This window comes from Lissotriton helveticus, chromosome 2_2, assembly GCF_964261635.1.
Source record: "Lissotriton helveticus chromosome 2_2, aLisHel1.1, whole genome shotgun sequence".
NCBI classification, from domain to species: domain Eukaryota; kingdom Metazoa; phylum Chordata; class Amphibia; order Caudata; family Salamandridae; genus Lissotriton; species Lissotriton helveticus.
This window is the reverse complement of record NC_136060.1, coordinates 522,115,582-522,130,341: the sequence shown is the minus strand read 5'-3', so window position 1 is coordinate 522,130,341 and position 14,760 is coordinate 522,115,582. Positions and strand designations below refer to the sequence as shown.

Genomic DNA, 14,760 nt, shown 5'->3' with positions numbered 1-14,760 from the left:
AACATCGCCACAGACGACCCCGGGAACTATCGCTAATGAGATGCAGAGTAACCATTCCCATATAAAAAGCCGCAACAACACCCCAACATTCTCAACGACCAATCAGATCGGCGATACGACCACAAAACATGCGATAAGGCGTGTTAGCATCTGGAAACTAACATCTGCTCTGGCCTGGTGCAAAGTCGGACCAATCCTGCACCACAAAAGGGAGCCCATCCCACAGCCACACCTGAAGAACCGACACCATGGACCCACTGACCATGCAGGCCGGACATCCAAAAGGGCAACAACACCCACCGCCAAAACCCCAGGACCCCCCAGACACCCACCACCCCCCGTACCAACACTGAGGCAGCGCAGACAAACACAGCGACCCCAGAAAATGCACCAACCTCACAAACTCAACACCAGAGAATGTCATTGCCCAGTACAGGCTCAAAGGGACAACCTACCTCTGCATCCTGCCCACCATTGGCCACCAGCTGACGGTACCAACACACGGACAACCAACATCCTACGCCAGACAAAGCTGCTGGCCATGATGCACCTGTTAGCCTTTGGGACCCTCCAGCCAACAACTGCTGAGTCGGCGGAGTCAAACAGTCAGGCCAATCCAATCATGACACCATCAGCTTGGTACCCCAGTACTAATTTATCCCCCACACTGTGCTCGAACAGCCAGAAACCAAGCAAGGCACAGCTGAATTCCTGCACTGTTCAAGGGCAATTGACTGCACACAAGTCCCACTTGTGCCCCCTGGCAACAGTGCATAATATAGGCGCAACAGAGAGTGCACATATCCCACCAATGTGCTGGTACGAGTAGACCACCGGGGAATCTCCGCAGCGTCGCCGCCAACCACCCAGACAGTGTGCATGATGCATACACCTCCGACAGTCCATCATCAACCTGCGCCACCAGGATGGCACCCACGGAAATGCACTGCTCATTGGCCAAATACCAAATGATCACACACCACACACCTCAACTCCACAATCATGCAACTCACAACACAGGAAATGCACGTTACAAGCTCACATACAACATGCACATCCATCAAACACGACAGCATAACTCACTGTGAGAACGTGGCCCAGCCATGTACATTAGCCATCAACAGCATGGCACCTCAGCCACACAATAGCAGAATGTCAGAAGAGGTGGGGACCAGACACGTGCGAAGGAGCCAAGTGACCGATGAATAACGCGCACCCAGGGCGATAAATTCCAGAGATAGCCCGCGATAACAAAATGATCACTAAGCACGGCCAGTGATAATTATCGCTGGCTGTTGAGAATATGCCCCTTGCTCATAGATACACTACAGTAATTGTTTGAGCCCTATGTTGATAATAGTGATCATATCAAATCTTTTATATATAGCCCCACCAGATTAACAATGTAGAAGGTTCTAAGTCCCGGGGACATGTTGCATCATGGAGTTGGGCACCTCCCCTATCTCCTTCCCTAAGGTCTTGACTGCAATAGAGGACAGTTTTTTTTTTTTGCAGAGTTTATTATAGCGCGAAATAGACCAGAAGAGAATCAGGTATCAGAGCGCTTTACATATTTTCCAGTTACGTTACATGAGGACACGCTTTCATATTTATAGGCATGGGGAGATTAAGTGATTTGCCCAGAATCACAGGAGGTATTGGCGTCGTTACCGAGACTCGAACCCAGATCCCCAGGTCCGAGGTCGAGCGCCCTAGCCGTTAGGCCAACTCGACTTAATCCCAAATGTAATGTTGGCAAAAAATAAAGCCGCAAATTGGAAATGTATTTGCAAAATGAGCCAGGATTTTCCACTGAAATGTTGTGGTTATATACATGGAATGTGTTCAGGCACTTAAATGTTTTAGTGTAGTAAATGTGTTTTGGTAAAATGTATGCTTTTAAATTTTTTGTCTAGAATCACACTGAGCGTCTGTGTACATTAAGGAATTATACTTGCCCCTTTTTCAATAATCTCTCCTGTCTCTCCTCACAGTCTACCTCTCTCTGCTTATACTGTCCCCTCTCTTCTGATATTTCCCCTCTTTCCTTATTCTCACCTGTCTTTCCTCATAGTGCTGCTTGTTCTCAAAGTCTCTCCTGTCCTCTTAGTCCTCTCTGTCCTCATTGTCTCCTCTGTCTCCTAATACTCCCCCTTCTTTTTATACTCCCTCCCCTGTCCTCTTAATCCTCCCTCTTAATAATTCCCCAGTCAGTATACATAGACCGCTGCATACACTCTTGGGCAGATTTACAAGCCCCTTGGGCCTCTTTCTTGTTCTATTGTGTCACATTTTTGGATGTAATGTTGGCAAAACATAATGCAGCAAATTGGAAATGTATTTGCAAAATGAGTCAGGGTTGTCCACTGAAATTTAGTAGTTATATACATGGAATTTGTATAGTCACTTAAACGTTTTACAGTTGTAAATGTGTTTTGGTAAAATGCATGGTGTCATATTTTTTGTCTAATATCACACTGTGTCTCTGTATAGATTAAGGAATTATATTTGCCCCTTTTTTATATTTTCTACACTCTTGTCATACTCCCTATTCTATCCTCTTACTCCTTCCTCTCTGATTATACTACCTCCCTTTTCTTATATTCTCCTCTCTCCTTATACTTCTCTTTTCTCTTCATACTTGCCTTTCTTTTTGCATAGTTCCCCTACTCTTCATAATCTCTCCTGCAAAACTCAGTAACATTTAAAACAACCATATAACACGGTCAATAGTCCCATAGGTTAATTCATTTATTCTTAGTCCTAGTAGAATAAATGAATTAACCTATGGGACTATTGTATTTTCAGCTGACACTCTTTAACAATTATTTGTGAATTGACCGTGTTATATGGTTGTTTTAAATGTTACTGAGTGTGGCACGCAAACCGTCATTTTTGTTTATTTGTTTTAATGTTTGTTTGGACAGCTAATTATGTATTTTAATGACTATCTTGAATAACATGAAAGTATATGACTAAAAACTTTACTTTGTTTCTCTTTTGTTTCGGTTCAGTGTACTGTGTATAGAGTGGCACAAACACCAGTTTCTATGTACCCTGTAAGGGAACAGATGACAGGAATAGTACAAGAAGGAATACTATATAACTGTGTATTTCAGTCTGAGAGAACCATTATTCATTGCTTTACTTGTGGCGCAGGGCATTACAACGTGATGCATCTCCCAGATGCTTCACATTGTAAGTACCCCCGCACCATGGAGCAGGATTTGCGCCGCCGCTGCGTCACAAAAGTGACGCAACGGCGGCGTAAATGAGGCACAAGGGGCTTTTAAATCTGCCCCTTAGACTTTTCTGCGAAAATTGTTAAACACTAAGAGTAGTGTGCACAAAGTCAAAAATAGTATTAGTGTATTTGCAACTAAGAGAAAAGAGAAGAACCATAGAAAATCATCTTGTGAAAAAACCGTGTATAGTAAAAGGAGGAAAAACCAATATAAGGAAATAAGGAAGAAGATGTTCTATAATAGAGTTGTATCGAATTTGACTAAGGTAGTAAAGAATTGTAAAAAAAAACAGCATTTTATAAGAAGAAGAAATGTATTGAAAATGTAGTTGAGAAAGCTTTTGAATTGAAAAAAAAAACTGTGTGTTTTAGTAATTAATAGAATTCTATCACTAGATAAACCAATCCATTTAATGGAGGCCAAAAGTAAGTGGAGAAGAGTAATTAACAGAAGTAATTTTTCTGAGTTTTTTTTTAATGACGAGAGTTATCTTCAGAGTAATGATTTGTTGCTTGCAGTTGACACTACTGGTCCTACTTATGAGGTTAACAATGGTTGTCCCAATGAGAAAGAAAAAATTGTTCCTAGAAATGTAGAAGAGGTGTTAGCTAATGAAGTTTTAGGAAGAAGTCCTAAAGCTCCAGTGTACACTTGGAATTGCAGTAGTATTTGTAGTGTACAGCAGGAATCTATTGATCTCTTACGCAATTTCTTACTTAACAATACTAAGAAAAGTGTTAAACAAAAGATTAAGATGTTGCAAGAATTAGACCCTTGCAGAGTGAGAGAAAACACTGGTTTGCAAGGTCATTCTCTGGCTTGTCTTTCTAAAAAAGTATGTCGAAGTATTTTTAACCATTTCAGGATGTTAGCAGTACATCATGCTGAAATGAGGAAATTAGTCAGAAGGATGTATTATGCAAAAAGTCCAGCACTAATGTTAAAAAAGTTGAGCAGTGCTCTTTTGCGTGGATCTATATCAGATGTAATGAACGTTTGTGATGAAATTCAGTTTAGTTACTTTGGTCCTGAAGAAGACAGAGCAGAAATTGATACGTTAATAGAAGGAAATTTAGAAGAGAATGTACAACATTGTAGTACAGAAAGATTTGAGCAAGAAATTACAAAGTTCAAGGTGATTTCAGGTGAAAAACCAAATTATTCTTGAATTTGTTGTCGACATACTCATTATAAAAATCAGACCAGGACTGTTGATCTGTATTTAAAATGTGAAAAGGAAAATAATACTGAGTGAATGGAATTTGCAACTTATTTGTTGGTAGAGAATTGTTTTGATTTGAGTTCTGATCAGCGTATTTGTAAATATTGTTATAAGAAATTAGATGAGTACAAAATGCCTGCTAGAGCTCCGCATAATAATCATGAGTTGGTAAATATTCCTTCTGAACTGATGGATTTAAATACTTATGAGTCTATTCTTATTCAATGTGTGCATCCTTTTCAGGCTATTGTTTGTATGGAGCCTAAGACAGGGAAATTGCCTCCTTCAGATTTACAGAGAGGATTAAAGGGAAGAGTTGTATATTTGCCTCTAGATTTAAAGAAAAGTATTGAAACAATTGGTGTAGAAAAAGTAGAAGATGAACCTTTAGTTATTCTTGTTAATGGCGTTCCTACTAACAGTAAGAAAATCTGGAAGGAATTAGTGGATGTTAGGAAAGTGAAAAAGGCAACGTTGTATCAGGTAAAAAAATAATCAATATTATAAAAATGTGTTTGTGAGAGAAGAAGAAATAACTGTAGAAGAAGATAGTGACTTGCCATCTGTACAAATTGAAAAAATGGATGTGTCCAGAACTGAAGAAATCTACGAACATTACAGTGTTCATCCACTTCATTCTAAAGAAGTGATGGGGAATACTATAGAGTTATTCCAAATGAAAGAAGCAAAGGGAAGTCCCATTAGTGTACGGGGAAAAAAAGCTCGGAAGATCGTTGTTTCCCTCATTTGTTTTCCACAGGAAAAGGAGGACGATATGATGACCGACCTTTGCAGATTCCTGCATATGAATACTGGACATAAAGATTGTATGCAGAAGCTCCAAGATTTCGACAATGTATTCCGTATTTGTTTCATCTTTTGTTTGAGAGTGATTTGTCCGGAATTTCTTATGCAGTAAACCATATATTGAAAACAAGTGTACATCTGCAAAATGTTTCGGCAAAGGAATTTATGGATAAAGTACACCAGAAAGATAATGTTTTGGAATCTCAGCTAATTAATCTCATGGCATGTCATCGTGGTACTAATGAGTACTGGTACCGTAGTCATGGAGAACTTAAATGTATGCCAAGGAGCTTAGGAACTCCGACATGGTTCCTTACTCCAAGCTGTGCTGAATATGCTTGGGATGATTTACTTCAATTTCTTCGAGAGGCAAATCCAAATATACTAAATATTGAATACAAGACACCTGGAGAATTGTACGCTTTGGATCCAGTTAATGTATGCAGGTATTTAAATCATAGATTTGAAGCTATGATGTCTTTTATCACCAATAAAAAATAAATCCTCCTCTTGGAGAGGTTCTGGACTTCTTTTGGAGAAAGGAGTATCAAGCAAGATGTGTTCCTCACATACATATGCTAATATGGATCAAAGATGCTGCCAAATTTGGAACAGACTCAGATGATACTGTGTTGTCTTTTATTGAAGAATATGCTACATGTGATATACCCAAAAGTACACAAGATAAGGACTTAAGACAACAAGTCTTACCATTCCAAAACCATCGCTGTGGGAAATACTGTAGTCGAAAGTACAAATCTAAGGACAAATTCTACACCAAATGCCGTTTTGGATTTCCACGTCCTGTAATATCGAAAGGAAGAGTAAACAGTTTTATGTCACCTTTGCACCATAATATCACAAGAAAGTCTCCAAAAAATACCTACAACTTAAGAAGAAATGAAGAGTCAAAATACATAAATGACTATAACCCAGTCATTTTGTCCATGTGGAATTCCAATATGGATATTCAATATGTTGCGGACAATTCCATTGCTGTTGCTCGATATGTAACATCGTACATAACAAAATCAGAAAAGACGGAATTGAAGGAAATGTGGGAAGAGATTTCCCACGAGAAGAGGCTAAGTAAGAAATTATATACTTACAGTTTGAAGATGTTATCTCATTGAGAAATTGGAGCGTATGAATGCTCGGATCGCTTATCATCTGCAAGTCTATACTCCAAATCTAGAAGAATCATTTGGGTGAGTCTAGGTCTTGCTGCAACACGAAACCGAGTATTTAAATCTATACAAGAAATTGAATATTTAGCTGAAAACGAGTCAGAAAGTACAGATACTGTGAAAACAAATACGTTGGATACATATTATCCAAATAGAAGTCATCATCTTGAGAACATTTTCTCTATGAAGTGCTGCAAAACTATATTTTTAAATGGAATATTACAGAAAACATCAATAATGGTATATATGCCGTGATTGGTTCTGAAGGATGTTTGGTGAAACAAAGAAAATGACATTTGATTAATCACCGTAAACTGAGTTGCGAAACACTTGAAAAAAGGGAATTTTACTATTTAGCTCTTTTGCAACTTTTCAAGCCATGGCGTTCAGTATTGGAATTACTTGGAGATTTCAAGAGCTATGAAGATTCCTTCAACGCATGTAAAGATACTATAGAATGCCCTGTTTTTGCTAATTATGTGAAAATGTTGAATGACGAAATTGAGCAAGAAGCTACAATTGCAGCTGAGATTGCTAGAGACAGTTCTCAAGACAGTCAAACTTCTGCTCCGTTAAGTCAGGATCCATTAGGAGAACCAATTATTCAAAATGAAGCAGCAACAGCTATGGAAGAGGTGGAAACAGCAATGTATCAAGCTCAAGAAGATGTAAAAAAACCTTAGGAAACTTGGAAGAACAACTAAATGTTGAGCAGAAAGAAATATATGAGCAAGGGAGAGAACAGATTAACCATGGATTACTTCATGAAAAGAAAGTGTGCTCTTGCTCATCGTTTCAACCTATCAGAATGTACTTGAGTGGGCAAGCTGGAGCAGGAAAACTTCTTTTAATTAAAGTAATTACAACTTATCTACACAAAACAACGGAGTCTCATTTGTCTTGTGTTGTCACTGCTCCAACTGGGTTGGCGGCACACAATATTAAAGGAATTACTTTACATCGTTTATTAATGCTACCAGTAGAGCATGAAAACACATTGGTATTCCACAAGCTATATGGAGAAGCTTGTTGTGAAGTTTCAAGAGTCTTGAAGAAAATAAAACTTCTCATTATTGATGAGGTAAGCATGGTATCAAACTTACTGCTTGCCTTTGTGCATTTAAGAATGCAGCAAATTCTTAAAACAGAGAATGACGTATTATTTGAAGGAAAACACGTCATAGTTTTGGGAGATTTACTACAACTTACTCCTGTAAAAGGACAACCAGTGTTTAAAAGACTGGCACATGAAGATACCAGAAAGTCTTTGGGGACTATTGGAAATGTTAACATTTGGTCATTTTTCAATATAAGGAACTTATTACAAATATACGTCAGGAAAATGATGCAGATTACGGAAATATTCTTCAAGATATAAGAATTGGAAAAGTAACAGAACATGGCAAACAAGCTTTACACAGACGATTACTTCCCAATTTGTTTCCAAATGAAAATATTGTTTCTGAGAAAATATATTTGAGAATTGCAGAAAACAAATCTGTAATCTGCTTAATGCCAACACTGCATGAATGTTCTATATTCAATGAAGGAATTTTAAAGTTGGAAAATGAAGAAATTATCAAATTTGAAGCTATTGGTAAAATAGAACATGAAGGAATCACTATTATGTTGACTGAAAATTTGAAGATGAAATTGGATTCTTTAGAGAAATCGATAAGTAAAACTGCTGGTTTAGAAAAGAATTTGTATGCAAGTGTAAACTGTTGGGTAATTTTAAGACGTAATTTGAATGTGGAATAAGGTTTAGTAAATAGAGCAATGGGTAAAATTGTTGATTTTGTTAATTATGTAAATAGAGATGGATTGAATTATTGAAAATCAAATTTGATGAAATTGCTGAAGTACAACAATTTAGTCGCTGTTCAGCTCAGTTTTTGCTTGTAAAAGATTTGTATGTACGCAGAAAACAGTTTCCTATTTCTTTGGCATATGCGGTGACCTTTCATAAATCTCAAGGTTTAAGTGTAGATAGCGCTTTAGTGAATATTGGAAGTACCGTGTTTAAAGAGGGTATGACATATGTTGCTTTGTCTCGAGTGAGAACTTTATCTGGATTGTACTTGATTGATTTTGATGAGGCAAAGGTTAGTGCAGATGCAAATTGTGTGAAAGAGTATAATAGGTTAAGAAGAGAATATGCACCCAATCTAGGTCAATATCCAGTATTTGAAAAGCATGTGGTAGGTAGAAAAAGAAGATTTGAGAATATCTGTAGTGAAACTGTAGAGAAAGAAAAAAAACAAGATGAAGTTGCGCCTGCAAGCAAAAAGAAAAAGGACATTGTTGAAGGGAATGTTGGTTATCGGTTTGAAAATAGTTGTGGTGTCAACTGCTATGCTAATGTAGTTGTTAATCTTGTTTTTTTTCCTGAAAGTTTGCAACAGCAAAATGTTGAAAATCGGGACGAAAGATTCTGTTCATTGTTGTATTCTGTTTATGAGAAATGTAGTAGTGATAAAAGTAAAATATAAAGTGTTTCTGATATTGGAAATGTTTTGGACATATGTTCTGGTTCTACTCAATTTACGCAGAATATTCAGCAAGATTGTCAGGAATTTGTAATGTTTATGCTTGGTGTATTGGAAGAAGAAGGTATAGATATTGAAAACCTTTTTGGCCTTTCTTATAAATGGCAACATGACTGTGAACATTTTTTGTTTACATGTAGCACTAACATAGACACTGAAAGATTCATACATTTGACTTTACCAGACTGTGAATCAGTGTCTTTTAACAATCTAGTTAGAGTAGCAAGTCAAACCATGGAGTGCAGCCAATGTAAATCAGAAATGTCATCAACATTATTTATACAAACATATGGAAAGTATTTAATCTTAATGCTGCAACGTTGGAGAGCTGATGGAAGAAATTTGGAAACTTTAATAAAAATTGTTGCAGCTACTCAACTATCAATATCAGGAAGAACCTTTGTAGCTGTTGCAATTATTTTTCATGATGGACCTTCTACAACATCTGGACATTACACTGTTTATTTAAAATGTCTGAAAGGTTGGATACATTGTAATGATAGTCAATTCGTTTTTAAGCAACGTTTGAATAAAGAGTTACCAAATTCTTACCTAATATTTTTAAAGGCAAAATGTTAACAACAAAATTTGGCCTTTCAGGAATACTGCTGTTAAGGTAGATTAGTCTGGTCTTGTAGAGTATTTTGTAAGTCAGGGTGAGGAGCTTGAAGGTGATCCTCTTGTTGATGTTAAGGCAGTGTAGGTGTATCAGGTCGTGGGTGATGTGGCTGCAGCAGGGGACATTGAAGATCAGTCAGGTGGAGGTGTTTTGGATTTGTTGTAGTTGTTGTAGGTGTTTGGCTGGAATTCCTGTATAGAGTGTGGTGCCACAGTGGAGTCTGCTGCTGATGAGGGCCTGTGTTACTGTTCTTCTTCTTTTGGTTAGGATCCACTTGTAAATGTTGCGGAGCATGTGGAGGGTGTTATAGCAGTATGAGGAGATGCTGTAGACTTGCTTATACATGGAGAGGGAGGAGTTGAGGATGAATCGTAGGTTATGTACATGGTCAGTAGGTATTGGTACTGTTCACAGTGTAGTTGGCCAGTAGGAGTCTTCCGAGGCTGAGGTGGTGGGTCTGTGGCTGAGTACCTCCATGTTGTGCGAGTTCAGGTTTAGAGAGCTGCTCCTTATGCAGTTGGTGATGTCCTCAATTGTGTCATGGAGGTTGGTTTTTGTGGTATGTGGCTCCTTGGTGAGGAAGAGGATGAGCTGGGTGTCGTCGGCTTAGGAGATGATGTTGAGGTTGTGATTGCGGGCCACTTGTGTGAGGGTGGCCATGGAGATGTTGAATAGCGTCGGGCTGAGGGATGAGCATTGGGGGACGGTGCAAATGATGTCAGTGGTTTTGGATCAGAAGGCTGGGAGGCAGACGCTCAGAATTACTATTGAACAACTTTCAAACTAAGAATTTCACACATACGATTTGGCCATGAGGGAAAGTATCTGAAACCATTAAGGACTTTTTGTTGTATATTTTGTCAGCATATATTTGTAAGTAACATTATTTACAGAGTATGAAAATTAATGATAGTGTTTTGACATACCTCATAGTTACATAAGAAATTGGTCTTAGAAAAAAACATTTAACATATGTCTTATTTCTATTTTTTAGATTCTTATTGAGAATGTTGAATGTTTTTTTAAGATAATCCTTTTGATTTTTTTGCCCGCTGTTATGTGATGAGTACTATTGAACTCACTGTTTCTAGTGAAATTCAATATATTCTGAGAACAGCAAAAAAGGCAAATAAAATGCTTTACAAATTATTTTGTGCTGTAAAAGATATATTGTAACTATTTTTTTTTTACTTCTACAGATGCTAATTTTACAATATATATATTTTTTAATTTATTATTTTCTTATTCCTTATTTATTTCTTATTTCAAGAGTTTTATATAGCGCTACTGGACCCGAGGGTATCAGAGCGCTTTACAAGATCGATATACATACACGAAATAGATAACAATGTGCATTAATCATGAAAATTCAAAACATAACATTCACATGGAAAGGAGGTAGCCAGGTATGACGGCATAGCCGCGTGCTAATAACCAAGGAGGATAAGAGTGGGGAGGGAAGGCAGGGAGAATCCAAAGAAGGTGGAAGGTATAGAGAGTAGGAGAAAAAGGGGATGAGAAACCGGCGGAGAGGAGGTTAGAGAGGAGAGGAAAGTGGAGAGGTGATCGGAAAAGCAGGGGGTAGAAGTTGGGCAGCATTCGAATCAGAGACTTTACAGAGACTTTAGGTGCCCCAGTATTTGTCGAGAAGAAGCGATTTGAGTCTTTTTTTGAAGAGAGGGTTGGAGGGGTTGCAACAGAGATCTTTGGGGAGAGAGTTCCAGATCGTAGAGGCATTACCCAAGAATGCTCGGGATTGGGCTTTTTTTTCATTTGAGTTTGGGCGGGATTAGGACCAGGGAGTTTGTGCTCCTAAGGGACCTAGAGCATCCAGCTTTTTGTAGTTTGTCAGCCAGATAAGAGGGGGTGTTAAGGTGAAGAGCTTTGTACGTAATACATGCAATTTTGTATGTGGATCTACCTTCGATTGGGAGCCAGTTGAGGTTTTTAAGGACAGGAGAGATGTGGTCGAATTTTTTACAGTCGGACATAAGTCTGGCAGCGAGGTTGAGAACACATTTAATCGGTGCCAGGTGGATTTTTGGGGTGCCGGCGAGTGTTACGTTACCATAATCAATTTTGGACAGGACAAGAGATTGGACAATGATTCTGAAGTCATCGGCAGGAATAAAAGGTTTTAGTTTTTTGAGGTGATGAAGGGTGAAAAGGGCACTTTTGCTAGCATTTTTAATATGTGGGATGAGGTTCAGGTTTAGATCAATACTGATGCCTAGGGATTTGACAGAGTTTGAGGTGGACAGGGGGCAGTTGAGTGCTGTGTTATCATTGATTCAGAGTTGAATAGGGAGGGAGTTGCTCTTGGGACTGAATAGGGTGATTTCAGTTTTCTTAGGGTTCAGTTTGAGGTGGTTGAGGTGGAACCATGCTTGGACTTTACTCAAGGTGCCGTTAAGGTGAAGGATGTCATTGTGGGATTTGATCTTGTAGTAGAGTTGGGTGTCGTCGGCATAGAGGTAGTAGGATATTTTGGCATCTTTGAGAATGAGGGTGAGTGGTTTCATGAATAGGTTGAATAGTGTGGGGGAGAGGAGAGAGCCTTGGGGAACGCCAAGAGAGACCGGTTGGGGTTTGGAGAGGCATTGACTGAGCTTAACTTGTTGGGATCTGTTTTGAAGGAATGAGGAGAACCAATTGAGTACGGTTTCTTCAACACCAAAGCAAATTTTAAGGGTGTTAAGGAGGGTGGGATGGTGTACAGTATCGAATGCTGCCGAAAGGTCAAGGAGGATTAGCAGAGAGGATTCACCTCTGTCCAGAGAGCGGTGAATGTCATCAGAAATATTGAGCATGGCGGTTTTAGTACTGCATCCTTTTCTGAAACCTGACTGGAGCGTGTCAAGGAGATTGAAAGCGATTATATGGTTATCAAGTTGGGAAAGGACACATTTTTCCAAGGCTTTAGAGAGGAAGGGAAGGTTAGAGATGGGGCGAAGGTTGTTGAGGTCATTGGGGTCGGCGGTGGAGTTTCTGATGATGGGCATGATTTGACCTAATTGAAGGGAGGTAGGAACACAACCCGTTGAGAGAGAGAAGTTGATGATGTTGGTCCAAAGCAGTGCAATGGTGTTTTTGAATTCTTGGACCAGGCGCGAGGGTCTTTAGTGTGGGAGGATGGTTTGAGTTTAGAGATGATATTGATGATAGCTGTTTCAGAGACAGGGGAGAATTCGCTCCATGAGGCAATGCTTTTAGTATGGTGGTGTGTGAGAGAGGAGTCTGGGAGGGGGGATATTGCGAGTGGTGGAAGATGCCGTGAAACGGGGGAGAAGAGAGCGAGCTAGAGCTATGAATGTTAGGGAGGAGGTGATGTTTGAGGCGAGGATGAGGTGAGAGAGGGGTGGCAGCAAAGGAAAGTTCGATCGCGTTGACATTGTTGGAGTAGAATCTTGCTATTTCTTCACATCTTTCAATAGTGGCTAGTATTTTGGGAGCGCCAGTGGAGGTTTGTTTTTTAACAATGTTAAAGAGTTCTCTGGGTCGGTTTCTAGCATGATCTAGCTGCATGCGAAGACAGGAGGCTTTTTCATTGACCGTGGTGGGATGATTCCGCCAGGTACGTTCTGAATGCCTTAGTGCCTGTCTTTCCATGTTAAGCTCCGAGTTGAATCAGGATTTTGGTGGGATGTTTTTTTCTTGTTTGTGTTTAATAGGGGCAATTTGATCCAGGGCATCACGAATCGAATTGTTGTAGTGGTCTGTAAGGTCGTTGGTGGTATGTGAGAGAGGGGGGAGAAGTAAGCGAGAGTTAATGGTGGATTCCAATTCTCCCGGTGGAATGAGGTGAAGTTTACGAGTAGGTTTCATCGGTAAATTGCCTGTGGGGGTCGGGTATATACTGGGACCATTTAATTTGAAGAGGATAAGGTGATGGTCGGGCCAGTCTACAGGAAGGATCTTAGAGAGGGAGGCGAGATCCTTTTGAAGGTAAGTATAAGTAACTGTCAAAAATGATCGATGGGATGTACTTCTACAGAGCTGAAGTAACAGAACGTAGATGGAGTACATAAGTTTGTAAAGGTGGTTTGTATCTTTTAAACACATTTGAAGAAATTAAAATATATATACTGAGTGTACCCGTATTCTTTGCATTTTACTACAACACATCTACTACTTTGGAACTGGTAAGGTGAATAAACATATTGTAGTTTTTTTAGTACTGCATTTTATTATAATAGCCTTAGTTTTTTTCCTATAGTGATAAGGAGTGACTGGTTTGAAAATATAAGGAAATGTTATAACTAAAAATTCATATAAGTAATTTTATTTATATAATCTTATAAAGTAGTTGAGAATGGTATTTGCATAATATTTTTTAAAGGGCAAAATAGTTGATAAAGCTAGTTTTGTATTATGTAATAGGAAAAATGATAAAATGAAGTGTTAATGTTTTTGTACAAGGATCTACAACATCAAAAATTCACTATGGTAGAAGAACAGCACAATATAGAAGACGGTTTCGAAATTAGTAATACTCTTATAGAAGAGCTAAATATACCTTTCATGGGCAGCGAGAATGAAGATGAAAATATAAGTACTACAGATATCAGCTGTGATTTTTTAGATGAAACCTTGGATGCTGATTTTGTGCAAGCATCAGAGGACATTGAGTTTGATCATATGACTTTTGAAATTGATAATCAAGAAAATGAAATACCTGATGAAATTATTTTAGAAGCTCTATTAAATTATGAAATGTTACAAGAATACATTTAATATTATATAATAATAATAATGGTTTGAGAGACTCTTCTTGCAGAATTGTAATCATTCAGCTAGTACCCAAGTACTCATGCTGCAAAGTGGGCCTTAGGGCATGGACTGCTTCAAACCCCTATAGATTATGTATGCACTCTTCTATGCACCAGCAAACTTGTCTTTTATAGCTTTTATTTCCCAGTCTGTATCCTTTCACTTCCAGCAAAGTCTCTGTGATTGCTGATTCCGTATTGTACTGAGCTATTCAGCAGAATGCCCTTATCTATTCACTGTGCTAAAAATGAAGCTATTTTAAATTCAGACAGACACTCTCCTTGCAGAACTGTAATTATCCAGTCAGTACCCAAGTAATCATGGAGCAAAGTAGGCCTTAGGCCATGGACTGTTTTACTCC

General features: G+C 38.7%; 1 protein-coding gene across 1 annotated transcript in view; it reads left to right on the top strand.

The window, feature by feature from the left end:
- LOC144821929 (CD5 antigen-like) overlaps positions 1-14,760 on the top strand; it is a 228,649-nt gene that overhangs the window by 46,221 nt on the left and 167,668 nt on the right. The gene's annotated exons all lie outside the window — the stretch shown is intronic.